Source organism: Phocoena phocoena, chromosome 18 (genome assembly GCF_963924675.1).
Source record: "Phocoena phocoena chromosome 18, mPhoPho1.1, whole genome shotgun sequence".
NCBI classification, from domain to species: domain Eukaryota; kingdom Metazoa; phylum Chordata; class Mammalia; order Artiodactyla; family Phocoenidae; genus Phocoena; species Phocoena phocoena.
Window position 1 is genome coordinate 35,823,890 of NC_089236.1, and position 17,187 is coordinate 35,841,076.

Here is a 17,187-nt window from a genome sequence, read left to right on the forward strand (position 1 = left end):
AAAAATGATAGAATATGAAATGTTAAGAGGAAGTTAGAAGGAATAAAACCTGCTATTCAGAGCATTATTATGGCTCACATTCATTTAAAACATTTTAATAACTTTCCAGATTAATAACAGAAGGGGACATATTATACTAAATTCTTGTGACAGAAGCAAAGGCAAATAGTATGGATTGGAGTAATATTTTTTAGAAGTGGTATATAGTTCATTTTGCCTGAAATGAGGAAAGAAAGAGAAGCTAGAGCCTGATTACCAAAGTAGCAGGACCCTAATTTAAGGAGCTGTGTTTTTGCAGCATTTCTGGTTATGGGGAAATGAAAGATGTCATTGTGAAGATCAGCCACTAGAACCAAAATTTGTGGAACTAGTGGGAATCTGTCCTCTTGGAGGATTTAGCTTCTCACAGAGAGGAGTTTGCTACACTAATGTTACACTTAGTAAATGAAACCTCTGGAAAGAAAAATGTACATGTACTGGATGCTTGAATCACAAAGCAGCAATGTAATGGAAAGACTTAGACATTTTCCAGCCTCAGTAATTTTTAAATTATAGTTTGGCAAAGCAAATATTGCATGGACAAAGTTAAACAGGTAAGCAAGTTTTTCTTCAAGTCTGTTGCAATAGAGGAGAGAGACCAGAACTCAGTCTTTACCTAATAATGCTGAAACAAAGGTTGGGGGGCGGGATTTTTAAGTGCTGGGGTAAAAGAGAGAACGCAGGCCATTGCTGATTGGCTTTACCTAAAGGAAAAGTAAACTTTGTCCCATCTTTTTGAAAGAAGGTAGTTTTACAAATTGAAGCAAAGTGCCCACTCAAATTATGCTCCCAACCACCCCCTCCAAAAAAAACCCTGAGAGATAGGAGTGCTATTTCCCTTGAGGCTGGCATTTCAAAGAGATGGCTTCCAGGTCCTTGATGAAAACATTCCTGGGTTGTAAAACTGGCAAGAGGCCAGTTTTCTGTTTGTTTTTTAATTTTTTAAATAATTTGTATCTCAAAGAGGTAGAGAAAGGTTTATAATTACAAGTTTTCTAAAGTAAATGCTCTAAGAAAAGGGAGATCAAAGGCCTATAGTCAGGAAGTAGACTGTCTAAATTTTAGTAAAGCTGAGGGGACTTTAAGACCACCTTGTTCAATTTCAATTTGCATGCAACCTGAAATAATAGTATAAAAGATCATTGGCCTCCCAGGCAAGAGATAGAAAACATAACCACATTACTGTTTCCTGGAAAGAGAAGAATCACAAAGCTAACACTTTAGGAATCCTTCTAGCAACATAAAAGCATAGATCCAACACTTACAGCCTCCATGGCCTGGCAGCCTTGCATTTTTCAAGTGCAAAACTAGGTCAAAAGACACTTATCATCGTGTAGCAAAAAGTTGGAAGGTGTTTCAAAGCTCCCTGTTGAATGTAATGACCCAGATTTTTCTCTGCTTTGTAGAGGGCAGACCAGATACAAAGCTGCTGTTAAGTTACCACTGCCACTCTGGTCTTTGCTCCCATAACCATTCCTCCCTGGTAGTTGATAAATTTCCAATTGTTAGTTTATAGAAATGTGCTTGATGAGCAAATCATTTACATCATAATATGGGGGGGCTAGCCACAATATAAAATGTGTACCTTGTCTTTTGCTATATGCAATGTAAGAAATTATAACAATAGAAGAGATCAAGTGAACAATGGTATAGCAAGGGAAAAATAGGAAGTATCTCTATGTGTCTATTTAGCTCACCTGCTAGCTGATCTCTAAGCTTTCCTTTGTAGAAAGCTAAAAATAGATGCATCACAGAAAAGGGGAAAGAATGAATGAACAGTGAGCTCCTTAAAGGGTCATCCAATTGGGAATATTTTCTTGAATTCTGAAGTTTGAGAGGCCTTGGAGAAACTAAGGAGGCTTAACTATGTCAAGAATTGACAGTTAACTACTAGCTGTAGAAGTACTGCACCCATAGAGATGGGTAAGAGACCTTGAAATGATTTAAACAGATAAAATTTTCCATGAGATCTGGAATGTCTTTTAGGTTTGAAAGAATCATATGTAGCTAATTTTTATCTCAGAAATTAAAGAAAATAATGAATGGGTAAAATAGCTTGGAATAACTTGCTAACAGAGGTAAGCTTCAATGATTATAGAGTTTAATAATCTTTGATTTGAAGAAAGAGAAAGCATTCTTTAAAGACTTCATATGGTAAAATTTGTACATGTAAGATGTGGGAGACATTCTCTCTATTTCCCTTTCTTTTTTCCTACTCCATCAAAATAGAATGAGAAAGGATGGGACTAGGGGCCTTGCAGAGCTTCAATAAGAACCAAAGCAAATTTTTAGAATTTTTTTTTTTCTGGTAATTGGGAAGAATGACCTGGGTAAAAAGGGGTGACTGCTGGGTAATAGCTCAAACAAAATTAGAATTTTTTCTAAAGGAAAATATATATAATAATAAACAGGTTAATACTAGCAACATGTAAGGTAGAATAAAGAAAACCAACAAGGTCTTTGTGTTGACAACATTAAAGAAAACATTCTTGTTTAAAGATACAATTATAAAAATGATGACTAATTATCACAGTATCAAAACTACTTAAAATAAAAGGTACTATAAGGTCAATTTTTTCACACACTATAATAACTCAGGAATGAAAAGCAAATGAACATTTCCACTGGTGTTAGAAAGAATTGTATGTCTAACAGGAGAGTTCATATCACTTTTCTAAATTCTTGATTAACTTTAATTTCTTCTTTTTAAAACTTTCCATTGGGCTTTCTTTATAGTTTATTTATTAGGAAATCTGAGTGAGATCTTAGTCATTTATATGAACAAAGGACTATTTAGCAACTGTGTATGTGATAAAATAGTGTCCTTTTACCATTGATGTCTTAAATTTAAAGTTTGAATACTTAGTTTTAATCCAGAGAATATGTAATTATAAGATAGTATATCAGTTTTTCAAAATCAAACCATAATTTAATTAAAAAAAATGTGAGCACTTGTTGGGTGTCACACTAGGGATTACAAAATAAAATATAAATTGAAACAGATTAAAATGACATAAACCTTTAAACAAATTTGGTAATGAATAGACTTATTGGAGTGAAATGGCTCTTTACTTTTGTTTTCAAAACTGGTAAGATCTATGTATCAATATCCACTTAATGGCATTCTCAACTGTATAGAGTCAAACATACTTAAAAACAGCTTTTTAAACATTTTCCTACATGCAACGGTGTTTCAATTCTGTAATTGTACTCATCTAGAATAAAGATCTGGAGTATTATTTGTTTAATCTACAATAAAGCCTGTGGATTGGGATAATGAAGTCAAGGTTGTTCTGGAATTATTCTACAGAACATCTTCAGAAGGATGGAATCAGAGAAGAAAAGAAAAAATATGTTTACATTTTCTCATCATTCAACTTCCAAATTACTTAAAATGTTAGAGATGTATAGAACTTTAGAAATTCTATCCTGAGCATTATAAATGTTACAAATGAACATTTTTCTCTGGCTAAGTATGTGACACAAAGCAGAGGCATCAAAACTACTTTTTATTGAGAATTACATATTTGCTATCTCAGATAAGCATTGACAAAATCATCATAGCATAAATCAAAACTTTGCTGGTCTCCTTTGAATTAATATGAAGGGACAGATTTTTTTTTCAATGCTTAAGAGACTCAAGTTCTTGATGCAACGCATTCAGTGAGCTAAAGTAACCTGACAAAGATCAGTAGTAAGATCTATTACTATTACTAGAGTAATCTATTACTAGAGTAAAATGTCAGAGCACAAATTGAATGGTATTATCTCTACTGAATCAATGTCCTTTTGTAGAGTATTAGTTACAATGGAGTTCCTTGGAGTGGCTTATGACTATCTTGCCCTCATAACACTTTGGGTAGCTTAAATTGACTCCCCTATTGCTAGATAGTGGCTCACTGCAGGTTTGATTCATACTTCCTCTCAGTCTAGTGCTTCTAGTGGTTCTCTGCAGGAGCCAGTGATACCTGACAACCTCAGCACATGAATGCCTGATAGTTCTTGCTGAGTGATTACACTGAATGCCTCTCAAGTTTTACTGCATGCCCACTATGTGCCGGGCCCTATGATGGGCTCTGGAAGACAATATGCTGAATTATACACATCCTCTGCCTTCAAGAGACTTTCCAATACAGGGTTTCAAATAGTTAATTTTTGCTATCTTCTTTTGGTATAAACATCCTTTTAGATATACACAGACTAGTGTTTCCTCATTAGAGAATGTTGTAAAGCCAATTTTGAAGGCTACTATATTGATTGTGTGAATATCAATTCTAGCCAAAAATTGATTATCACATTGTGAAAATGAAACAAGAAGTTTAATATATTTGAAAAGGATGCTCTGGGATTCACTGTATTTTAAAGTTGCTTCAGGCTGATAGAAATTTCCTTCCAGTTTATCTCTTACATAGTCCCTATTATCCTGACATACTTAAAAATACACTGTGTTCATTGATGCATAAGGAAATAGAGTTTGAACAAAGATGGAAGATGGGATTGCAGGGTTAGTAGCAAAGTGTCAGGTCCTGTAGGGAATTGATAAGGACAAGGTTTAAATAAAGGAAGCTGTCCATCTAGCAGTGGTATTAAAAAGAGGGGTAGAAAATTAAACTGCCAAGTGGCAAAAAAAATCATACTGAAGAGTTAACGTCTTTAAAAAAAAATCAAAAATGTTTATGTGCCACTGAAGTAAATTAAAGTCTTAGTACATGCTAAGGAATGGTAAAATACTTTCTACTTACTGCCAAACTTTTGAACAAAATAAATACACACACACGTGGAGCTGAGATATTTAATGTTCTCCTTTAATATTGAAAATTATACATCAATATGTTCTGCCTGGATTGAATACTCTAAATTCCCTCATAATTTTTATTGTAATTAAAAGTAAATTATTGTTTTATTTTTATTACTGGTTTAATTCAAGTGGCATGAATATGCAAGCACATTAGCAGAATATTAGTTTTAAACTTAGGGCTTTTACTAGATGAGAAAATTCTTTTCTCCATTTAAGAAATTGAGCCTTTAAAGATTGGTTTTACATATTACTGTTACCAAATAATTAAAAACATTGACTTAATAATTTTCACAGGATTTTGAAATAACCTATATTAATGAACAAGAAAAATAAAAATAATAAAACAAAATAAAATAACTTAGTTGTATATTGCCAGTATTTTACCAGGGAACCTTGTGTGTGTGTGTGTGTGTGTGTGTGTGTGTGTGTGCATGCACAGCACTGAATAATATAAAATTAATTGAGGGAACATTATTTTGTAAAATAATTTAAAATTATGTATATTTTGTGAATATTGTGTAATTTTTGTTGTTATTATTGAACTGCAGTTTTGCTTTTTGCTATGGGATTCCATAGACAGACTGAAAATGAAATAGCTGTGTGAAACTTAATATTTAGTCACTATAGAGAAAAGGTTTCATCTCTTCTGCACTGTAACTCACATTTACTTTCTGAGTCTCCAAGTAAAGAAAATATCTCAAGTTTTGTCTTGTAGTCAACTTTTCTTTAAAAATCTGCTTTTATTTGATTTTATTGATGTTCTCAATCTTATAATTGTTTACATTTTCCTCTGCTTTGGATACTAGGAAGGCATGAACTGAATCATAGGTCACTATACCAACTGGGCGGGGTCGATGCTATGTATTCTTATGCCATTAACATTATATTGGATTAAATTTTCTCAGGATTAGTTTATTTTCACTCTAATCCCAAAATATCTGTACACTTGATTCTGTTGTATTTGAAGGGGCATACCTATGTATAGTGTAGTGTGTTGAATTTAACATTGGAAATATCTGAGAGTTTCTTTGGCCAGAAGTAATTCAACCAGAATTCATCATGATGTAGGCAGCCCTATGTTCATTCTGATTGTTGGGCATTTATTCTAATCAGCGCTACCTATTTGTTACTTCTCATTAAGAATTTTGATTATAGCCCTTGGCCTCCCCCATTTTACAGTTTGGGATATTAGTTAAATTACTTAGCTTTATGAAGTTTTAAAATTACTCAACTATGAGAAAGGAAAAATGATAATGGCTGAGAGGACTCTTTTAAGGAGTAACTGAACTAATAAAATTAAATGGGTTTACCATAATACTTAGCATATTGTAAGCACTCAATTATAATGATTATTCATGATAGGTATTTTTATAAGTCTTTTCAAGTCCTTTGTATAATCTGTTATAAAAACTGAATATAAAGACTGAGAACTGGGGAGAGAATAATCACTTTGTTCAACAAACATAACTTTTGAATCCAATTTATTATATTCTTCAGTATTACAATATGATTTCACATTCATATGTATGATTTGTGTACATTTTTAGTGGTACATGTTTTGTTTAAACCACCGACTTATAATTTTGCTACCTTATATGTTTGAGGTGCATTTTTATCATGTATAACTTTTATTATTTTGTCTTATCTTATCTCAGCTGATCCACACAGCAACATTCTGAGATGGATAGTTAAATCTTATTGTCAGATACAGAAATGAAAACACCCTAACACAGAGGTCAGCAAAGTAACATAGATGTGAAACCACAGTCTAGTTTTCCCAGTGACATATCAAGGTTCTTTCTACTAGCTGTAAAGGTACTCAACATTATGTCTGATTAATATGAAAGGGAATGCTGCTTATATGTACTTATGCTATGCCACACTGTGTGACAAATTTGGCCTTACATTGACCTAGTATCAACTGTCATCAAATATAATTTTTCTTTTATAATTAATTTCCTTTTACATAAAATCCTGTATAACCTGAGGAAAGTATGTAGATGTTACCCAAATGGAGAGTTGTTTGTGATTGTTTATAGCATTATTTAAAAAGTCCTCAGTCTTGGACATTCACAATTTCAGAATTTTGCAATTTTGTTTTATTATTTTAATCTAAATAAGAAGTTATAAAAAGAAAATACTACACATGTTTAATATTTGTATTTTAGCACGTTTCACACACATCTCAGTTATGCCTCACAATATTCAGCTTTATCTTGCAATTAGGAAAACTGAAGCACCAAATTCATATGTTTCTAAGTAATATGTACCTTTTAAAATACTCCTTTAGTTGAATTTTAACTACTTCTCAATACTTTTCATTTAAAATTTGATAGAGCTGATACTTTTTGTAGATTGTATCTAAATTCAACTAAACACAACTAAAAACAATAAAGAAACAAAAACAAGGAAACAAAACAACCTCAGTCACTACACCCCTCTTAAGATTTCCATAAATTATCCTTTGCCTGGTTTGCCATCTTTAGTGAGGAGTTACTTCCTCTTCATGTTTGAGAAAAGAATTTATAATGAGAACCCCAAACACTTTAATTTTAAATGCTTTCTCTCCCTCAGATAAAAGATGGTAAGGGCTACCCAACAAGGAAAGCAAGTTTCAGCCAGAAGTAGATTTCATGCTCAAGATATCTTAAAGGAATATCCTATCCCTGACCCTTTAGACTGTGTGCTTGAACACTGTTAGGCACATTGAAGCTATGACTGCACTTCCCTCATATTCCTCAACCAGAGAAAACACTACTCAAATGGCATTCATGCCAGTCTGATGTCTGATGCATGTTTCCCACCCCATTTTTTCTTCTTTGGAGAAATGTTTATAAGTAGGTAGAGAAGGGGATAATGCAGAATAAAAAAATCAATAAAGAAAATCTAGACTAGTAATGGAAATTCACTCCTGTGAGAAGAATTGTAAAAGTCACTTAACATGTATTTAATACATAACATTTTTATTCCTGTTACATTCATGTCTACAAAATGTACCAATACTTTGAAATATATGTCATTAATTATTGTCAAGAGTTTTCCTGGGTTATATAGTCTACTTTATGACAAATGGACAATTTTTATATAATATGATGTGTTTTAAATTTTTTGACAGATTTTTTTATTTATCAAATTAAGTTAAAGTTCTGTATTTAGACCTGAAGTACAAACTTCATTCTACATATTTGTTTAATTTAAATTTGCCATTTTACAAAATGGCTTCAAAATAAAATACATAAGTGAGACCATCTGTATGTCTTCTTTGGAGAAATGTCTATTTAGATCTTCCACCCATTATCTGACTGGGTTGTTTGTTTTTTTCATATTCAGCTGCAGAAGCTGTTTGTATATTTTAGATTAACCCCCTGTTGGTTGCTTTGTTTGCAAAGATTTTCTCCTGTTGTGAAGGTTGTCTTTTGTTTGTTTATGGTTTCCTTTGCTGTGCAAAAGCTTTTAAGTTTAATTAGATCCCTTTTGTTTATTTTTGTTTTTATTTTCATTACTGTATGAGGTATATCATAAAAGATCTTGCTTTGATTTATGTCAAAGAGTGTTCTGCCTATGTTTTCCTCTAAGAGTTTTATGGTGTCTGGCCTTACATTTAGGTCTTTAACCCATTTTGAGTTTATTTTTGTATATGGTGTTAGGGAGTGTTCTAATCTCATTCTTTTACATGTAGCTGTCCAGTTTTCCCAGCACCACTTATTGAAGACTGTCTTTTTTTTTTTTTTAACTTTTTATTTTATATTGGAGTATAGTTGATTAACAATGCTGTGATAGTTTCAGGTGTATAGCAAAGTGATTTAGTTATACATAGATATTTATCTATTCTTTTTCAAATTCTTTATCCATTTAGGTTGTTACATAATATTGCACAGAGTTCCCTGTGCTATACAGTAGGTCCTTGTTTATTATCCATTTTAAATATAGCAGTGTGTACATGTCAACCCCAAACTCTCTAACTATCCCGTTCCCTCACCTTTCCCCCGGTTACCATAAATTCATTCTCTAAGTCTGTGACTCTGTTTCTGCTTTGTAAATAAGTGCATTTGTATCATTTATTGTTAGATTCTGCATATAAGCGATATCTTATGATATTTATCTTTCTCTGTCTGACTTACTTCATTCAGTATGACAGTCTCTAAGTCCATCCATGTTGCTGCAAATGACATTATTTTATTCTTTTTAATGGCTGAATAATATTCTATTGTATAAATGTACCACAACTTCTTTATCCATTCCTCTGTTGATGGACATTTAGGTTGCTTCCATGTGTTAGCTATTGTAAACAGTACTGCAATGAACATTGGGGTGTATTTATCCTTTCAGACCATGATTTTCTCTGAATATATGTCCAGGAATGGGATTGCAGGATCATATGGTAGCTCTTTTTTTTAGTTTTTTAAGGAACCTCCATACTGTTCTCCAGAGTGGCTGTACCAGTTTACATTCCCACCAACAGTATAGAAGGGTTCCCTTCTCTGCACACCCTCTCCAGCATTTACTGTTTGTGGATTTTCTGATGATAGCCATTTTGACTGGTGTGAGATGATATCTCATTGTAGTTTTGATTTGCATTTCTCTAATAATTAGTAAGGTTGAACAAATTTTCTTGTGCCTCTTGGCAATCTGTATGTCTTCTTAGGAGAAATGTCTATTTAGATATTCTACCCATTTTTTGATTGGGTTGTTCGTTTTGATGATATTAAGCTGCATGTGCTGCTTGTAAATTTTGGAGACTACTCCCTTGTTGGTCACATCATTTGCAAATACTTTCTCCCAATCTGTGGGTTGTCTTTTTGTTTTGTTTATGGTTTCCTTTGCTGTGCAAAAGCTTGTGAGTCTCATTAGGTCTCATTTGTTTATTTTGGTTTTTACTTTCATTACTTTAGGAGGTGGGTCAAAAAGGATCTTGCTGTGCTTTGTGGCAAAGAGTGTTCTGCCTATGTTTTCCTCTAAGAGTTTTATAGTGTCTGGTCTTACATTTAGGTCTTTAATCCATTTTGAGTTTATTTTTGTGTGTGGTCTTAGGGAGTGCTGTAATTTCATTCTTTTACATGTAGCTGTCCAGTTTTCTCAACACCACTTACTGAAGAGACTGTCTTTTCTCCATTGTATATTCTTGCCTCCTTTGTCATAGATTAGTTGACCACAGGTGCATGGGTTTATCTCTGGGCTTTCTATCCTGCTTCATTTATCTATATTTCTGTTTTCGTTCCAGTACCATACTGTCTTAATTACTGTAGCTTTGTAGTATAGTCTGGAGTTAGGGAGCCTGATTCCTCCAGCATCATTTTTCTTTCTTAAGGTTCCTTTGGCTGTTTGCTGTTTCTTGTGTTTCCATACAAATTGTGAAATTTTTTGTTCTAATTCTATGAAAAATGCATTGGTAATTTCATAGGGATTACACTGAATCTGTAGATTGCATTGGGTAGTATAGTCATTTTGACAATATTGATTCTTCCAATCCAAGAACATGGTATATCTTTCCATTTGTTTGTGTAGTCTTTGATTTCTTTCATTAGTACCTTATAGTTTTCTGAGTACAGTGCTTTTGCCTGCTTAGGTAGGTTTATTCCTAGGTATTTTATTCTTTTTGTTGCAATGGTAAATGGGATTGTTTCTTTAATTTCTCTCTCTGATCTTTCATTGTTAGTGTATAGAAATGCAGAAGATTTCTGTGCATTAATTTTGTCTCCTGCAACTTTACCAAATTCATCGATTAGCTCTAGTACTTTTCTGGTGGCATCTTTCAGGATTTTCTATGTATAGTATCATGTCATTTGCAAACAGTGACAATTTAATTTCTTCTTTTCCAATTTGGATTCCTTTTATTTATTTTAATTCTCTGATTGCTGTAGTAGGACTTCCAAAACTATGTTGAATAAAAGTGGAGAGAGTGGGCATCCTTGTCTTGTTCCTAATCTTAGAGGAAATGCTTTCAGCTTTTCACTGTTGAGTATGATGCTAGCTATAAGTTTGTTATATATGACCTTTGTTATGTTGAGGTATGTTCCCTCTATGTCCACTTTCTAGAGAGTTATTTTCATAAATCTGTGTTGAATTTTGTCAAAAGCTTTTTCTGCATATATTAAGACGATCATATGGTTTTTATTCTTCAATTTGTTGATGTGGTGTATCACACTGATTGATTTCTGGATATTGAAAAATCCTTGCATCCCTGGGATAAATCCCACTTGATCATGGTGTATGATCTTTTTGATGTATTATTGAGTTCAGATTGCTAGTATTTTGTTGAAGATTTTTGCGTCTATGCTCATCAGTTGTTATTGGCCTGTAATTTTCTTTTTTTGTGGTATGTTTGTCTGGTTTTGGTATCAGGATAATGGGGCCTTATAAAATGAGTTTGGGAGTTTTCCTTCCTCTGCAATTTTTTGGATCAGTTTCAGAATGATAGGTGTTAGCTTTTCTCTAAATGTTTGATCAAATTCCCCTGTGAAGCCATCTGGTCCTGGACTTCTGTTTCTTGGAAGATTTTTATTCACAATTTCAATTTCATTACTTGTGATTTTTCTGTTCATACTTTCAGTTTCTTCCTGGTTCAGTCTTGGGAGATTGTATCTCTCTAAGAATTTGTCCATTTCTTCCAGGTTGTCCATTTTGTTGGCATACAGTTTCTTGTAGTAGTCTCTTATGATCCTTTGTATTTGTATGGTGTAAGTTGTAACTTCTCCTTTTTCATTTCTAATTTTATTGCTTTGAGTCCTCTCCCATTTTTTTCTTGATGAGTCTGACTAAAATTTATGAATTTTGTTTATCCTTCCAAAGAATCAGGTTTTAATTTCATTGATCTTTGCTACTGTTTTCTTTGTCTCTATTTCATATATTTTCTGCTCTGATCTTTATAATTTCTTTCCTTCCACTAACTTTTGGTTTTGTTTGTTCTTCTTTCTCTAGTTGCTTTAGGTGTAAGGTTAGGTTGTTTATTTGAGATTTTTTGTTTCCCAATGTAAGATTTTATTGGTATAGACTTCCCTCTTAGAACTGTTTTGCTGCATCCCATAGGTTTTGGATCATTGTGCTTTCATTTTCATTTGTCTCTAGGTAATTTTTGATTTATTCTTTGATTTCTTCAGTGATCCATTGCTTGCTTAGTAGCATATTGTTTCACCTCCACGTGTTTGTGTTTTTTACAGTTCTTTACTTGTAGTTTATTTCTAATCTCACAGAAAAGATTAAATTTAATTAAAAGATTAAATTTATTAAATTTACGGAGTCTTGCTTTTTGGCCCAGCTTTTGGTCGCTCCTGCAGAATGTTCCGTGTGTACTTGAGAAGAATGTGTACATTGCTGCTTTTGGATGGCATACTCTATAAATATCAATTAAGTCCATCTGCACTAATGTGTCATTTAAGGCCTGTGTTTCCTTATTGATTTTCTCTCTGGATGATTTGTCCTTTGAAGAAAATGGGTTGTTAAAGTTCCCCACTATTATTGTCTTATTGTTGATTTCTCCCTTTATGGCTGTTAGTATTTGCCTTATATACTGAGGTGCTCCTATGATGGGTGCATATATATTTCCAATTATTATATCTTCTTCATGGATTGAGCCCTTGATCATTTTGCAGTATCCTTCTTTGTCACTTATAAGAGTCTTTATTTTAACATCTATTTTGACTGATATGAGCATTGCTACTCCAGCTTTCTTTTGATTTCTATTTGCATGGAATATCTTTTCTGATCCTCTCACTTTCAGACTGTTTGTGTCCCTAGGTCTGATGTGGGTCTCCTGTAGACAGAATATACATTGTCTTGTTTTTGTAACCATTCAGCCAGTCTATGTCTATTGGTTGGAACATTGAATCTATTTATCAGTAAATTTAAGGTAATTATCAATATGTACATTCTTATTGACTTTTTCTTAATAGTTTTGGTTTTGTTTTTATAGGTCTTTTTTCTTCCCTTCCTCTTTTGTTCTCTTCTCTTGTGGTTTGATGACCATCTTTAGTGTTTGTGTTTGGGTTGCTTTTTCTTTTTTGTGTGTGTATCTATTGTAGATTTTCGGTTTGCTGGTCTGGCAAGGTTTTGATATAGCAATCTATTTAAGTACAAGTTTGTTTTAAGTTTCTGGTCTCTTTCCCGCCTAGAGAAGTTTCTTAAGCATTTGTTGAAAACCTGGTCTTGTGGTGCTGAATTCTTAGCTTTTGCTTGTCTGTAAAGCTTTTGATTTCTCTGTCAAATCTGAATGAATGCCTTGCTGGGTAGAGTATTCTTGGTTGTAGGTTCTTCTCTTTCATCCCTTGCAATATATCATGCCAATCCCTTCTGTTCTGCAGATTTGCTGCTGAGAAATCAACTGATAACTTTATGGGAGTTCCCTTGCATGTTATTTGTTGTTTTCCCTTGGTGCTTTAAATTATTTTTCTTTGTCTTTAAATTTTGTCAGTTTGATTACTATGTGTCTCAGCATGTTCCTCCTTGGGTTTATCCTACCTGGGACTCTCTGCACTTCCTGGACTAGTGGGGCTAACTTTTCCCATGTTAGGGAAGTTTACAGCTATTATCTTTTCAAATATTTTCTCAGGTGCTTTCTCTCTCTTCTCCTTCTCGGACCCCTGTAATGTGACTTTTGGTGGGTTTAATGTTGTCCAAAAATACTGTCTTCATTTCTTTTCATTCCTTTTTTCTTTATTTTGTTCCATGGCAACGATTTCCACCATTCACTCTTTCACAACACTCACCTGTTCTTCTGCCTCAGTTATTCTGCTATTGATTCCTTCTAGTGTATTTTTCATTTCAGTTATCAATGGTTCATTTCAGCTTGCTTTTTCTTTAGTTCTTCTAGGTTTTGTTAAACATTTCTTTCGTCTTCTCGAACTCCATTATTTATCTGACATCCTAGATCATCTTCACTATCATTATTCTGAATTCTTTTTCTAGAATGTTGCCTATCTCCACTTCACTTAAGTGTTTTTCTGGGGTTTTATCTTGTTCCTTCACCTGGGACATAATCCTCTGCCATTTCATTTTGTCTAACTTTCTGTGATTGTGGTTTTCATTCTGTAGACTGTGGTTCTTCATGCGGCTTCTGTCTACCCTCTGGTGGATGAGGCTATCTAAGAGGCTTGTGCATGTTTCCTGATGGGAGGGACTGGTGGTGGGCAGGTCAGTCCTCAGTAAAACTTTTATCCACTTGTCTGCTGATGGGTGGTGCCATGTTCTCTCCTTGTTTGACCTGAAGGGGACCTAGCACTGGAGTCTACAGTCTGTTTGGTGGGGCTAATGGCAGTCTCTGGGAAGGCTCACACCAATAAGTACTTCCCAGAACTGCCGCTGCCAATGTCTTTGTACCCTCAGTGAGCCACAGCAGCCTCTCACCTCTGCAGGAGACCCTCCAATACTAGCAGGTATGTCTGGCCCAGTCTCTTATGGGGTCACTGCTTTTTTCCCCTGGGCCCTGGTTTGCACAAGACTTGTGTGTACCCCCCAAAGGCATAATTTCTGTTTCCCTCAGTCCTGTGGAGGTCCTGCAATCAAATCTGCTGACCTTCAAAGCCAGATTCTCTGGGGATGCCTCCTCCCATTACTGTACCCACAGTCTGGGAAGCCTGATGTGAGGCTCAGAACTTTCATTCCAGTGGGAGAACTTCTGTCATACAGTATGTCCCCTACATATGAATGGGTTCTGTGCTGAGACCATGTCCATAAGTTCAATTTATTCATACATCCAGCAAAGTTAGCCTAGGTACCCAACTAACAATCGGCTATATAGTACTGTACTGTAATAGGTTTATAATATTTTTCACACAAATAATGCATAAAAAAGCAAACATAAAAATAAAGGAAACATTTTTAATCTTACAGTACAGTACCTTGAAAAGTACAGTAGTACAGTACAACAACTGGCATACAGGTGCTGGCATCGAGTGAACAGGCAAGAAGAGTTACTGACTAAAGGAGGGAGAGGAGCTGGGAGATGGTAGAACTGAAGGATCATAAGCAATAGGAGATGGAGGGCAAGCTGCAATTTCACTCATGCCTGACACTGATGGCATAGGTTCTGGTTCTTTGCTGGATTCAATTCTATCTACCCTCTTGAAAAAACAATCCAGTGATGTCTTGGAAGTAGCTCTTTTTTTTCTTGTCATAGATGACATAGTATCACTGGACTGCATTCTAAATGGCTGCTGCAACCTTTGTGTTCCATTCTACATTCGGGTCCCATGCCTCAAAAACTAACAGTACCTCCTCAAATAAAGAAAATCCCCTTGCCATTTCCTGTATTGTGAATCTCTTCCATTCTTCAGTTACTTCTTCTTCCTCTGTCTCTCTTCATCCTTTCTCTGGGCCTCCAATTCCTGACTCTTCTTATCAGTAGCAGCTACATCACTGCTGCTTTTATGCTTGCTTCTGGACATCCTGGCCTTGAAATAAAGATACTGCACTACTGTATTCTATGAAGTACTGTGCAGCAAAGTACACAAAAGCACAACCACTTGCAGAGGATGCATGAATGTGACAATGTACTCCAGACATGTGAACTAACTTATGTGACTGGACATGTTAATGCACGTTTGCATCTTTGAAAGTTTGCCTCCTGACCTTTCATATATAGGATACTTACTCTACGATTGCTTTCCAGTTTGTGGGCTATCCACCTGGCATACATGGGATTTGATTTTATTGTGATTGTGCCCCTCCTACCATCTCATTTTGGCTTCTCATTTGTCTTTGGATGCAGGATATCTTTTTTGGTAGGTTCCAAGGTTTTTTGTCAATGGTGGTTCAGCAGTTAGTTGTGATTATGTTGTTCTCATAAGAAGGGGTGGGTGCACGTCCTTCTACTCCGCCATTTTAAGCTAGTTCAAATGACTGTATTTTCTCCATTGTATATTCTTGTCTTCTTTGTCATGGATTAGGTGATCATAGGTGCGTGGGTTTCTCTCTAGACTTTCTATCCTGTTCCATTGATCTATATTTCTGTTTTAGTGTCAGTACCATAGTGTTTTGATTACTGTAGCCTTGTAGTATAATCTGAAGTCAGGGAGCCTGATTCCTCCAGCTCCGTTTTTATTTCTCAAGATTGCTTTTACTATTCAGGGTCTTTTGCATTTCCATACAAATTGTAAAATTTTTTGCTCTAATTCTGTGAAAAAGGGCATTGGTAATTTGATAAGGATTGCATTGAATCTGTAGATTTCTTTGGGTAGTATAGTCATTTTCATAAGGAAAACATACAGATGGCTAAAAAGAAGAGGAAAAGATGCTCAACATCACTAATTATTAGAGAAATGCAAATCAAAGTACAATGAGGTATCACCTCACACAGGTCAGAATGGCCATCATCAAAAATCTACAAATGATAAATACTGGAGAAGGTGTGGAGAAAAGGGAACCCTCCTACATTGTTGGTGGGAATGTAACTTGGCATAACCACTATAGAGAACTCTATGGAGGTTCCTTAAAAAACTAAAAATAGAACCATTATATGACCCAGCAATCCCACTCCTAAGCATATACCCAGAGAAAAGTATAATTCAAAAAGATACATGTGCCCCAATGTTCATTGCAACACTATTTACAATAGCCAGGACTTGGAAGCAACCTAAGTGTCCATCAGCAGAGGAATGGATAAAAAAAATGTGGTACATATATACAATGTAATATTACTCAGCCATAAAAAAGAACAAAATAATGTCATTTGCAGCAGTATCTATGAGCCTCTACATTGTCATATTGGGTGAAGTAAGTCACACAAAGACAAATATCATATGATATCACTTATATGTAGAATCTAAAAATGGGTAGAAATGAAGTTATTTACAAAACAGAAGTAGAGTCACAGATGTATAAAACAAACTTAAGGTTACCAGGGAATTATAGGGGGAGGGATAAATTGGGAGATTGGGATTGGCATATACATACTACTATATATAAAACAGATAACTAATTAGGACCTACGGTATAGCACAAGGAACTCTACTCAATACTCTGTAATGACCAATACATGAAAAGAATGTAAAAAAAGAGTGGATGTATGTATATGGATAACTGATTCACTTTGCTGTACACCTGAAACTAACACAACATGTTAAATCAACTGTACTTCAACAAAAATTTTTTAAAAAATACATAAGTGGGGGAAATTAACATGTTAGTAATATATGGTAATGCTTTGGGAAAGGATTTCATGCTTATTTGAGAATCAACTGTGTACTTGCTGAGGAACACTTTGTAGCTATTGCACTTTTCATTCATTGGGCTAAGAAATATTGATTATGACTATGGATTGTTAGATGTGATGATTTAAAGAAAAACATGAATGCTTATAGTCAGAAAATGAAAATAGTAATATCTGAAACTGATCTATACTGATAACAAAAAGGGAA

At 34.4% G+C, this 17,187-nt stretch overlaps 1 protein-coding gene across 2 annotated transcripts in view; it reads left to right on the forward strand.

The window, feature by feature from the left end:
- KLHL1 (kelch like family member 1) overlaps positions 1-17,187 on the forward strand; it is a 372,807-nt gene that overhangs the window by 163,370 nt on the left and 192,250 nt on the right. The gene's annotated exons all lie outside the window — the stretch shown is intronic.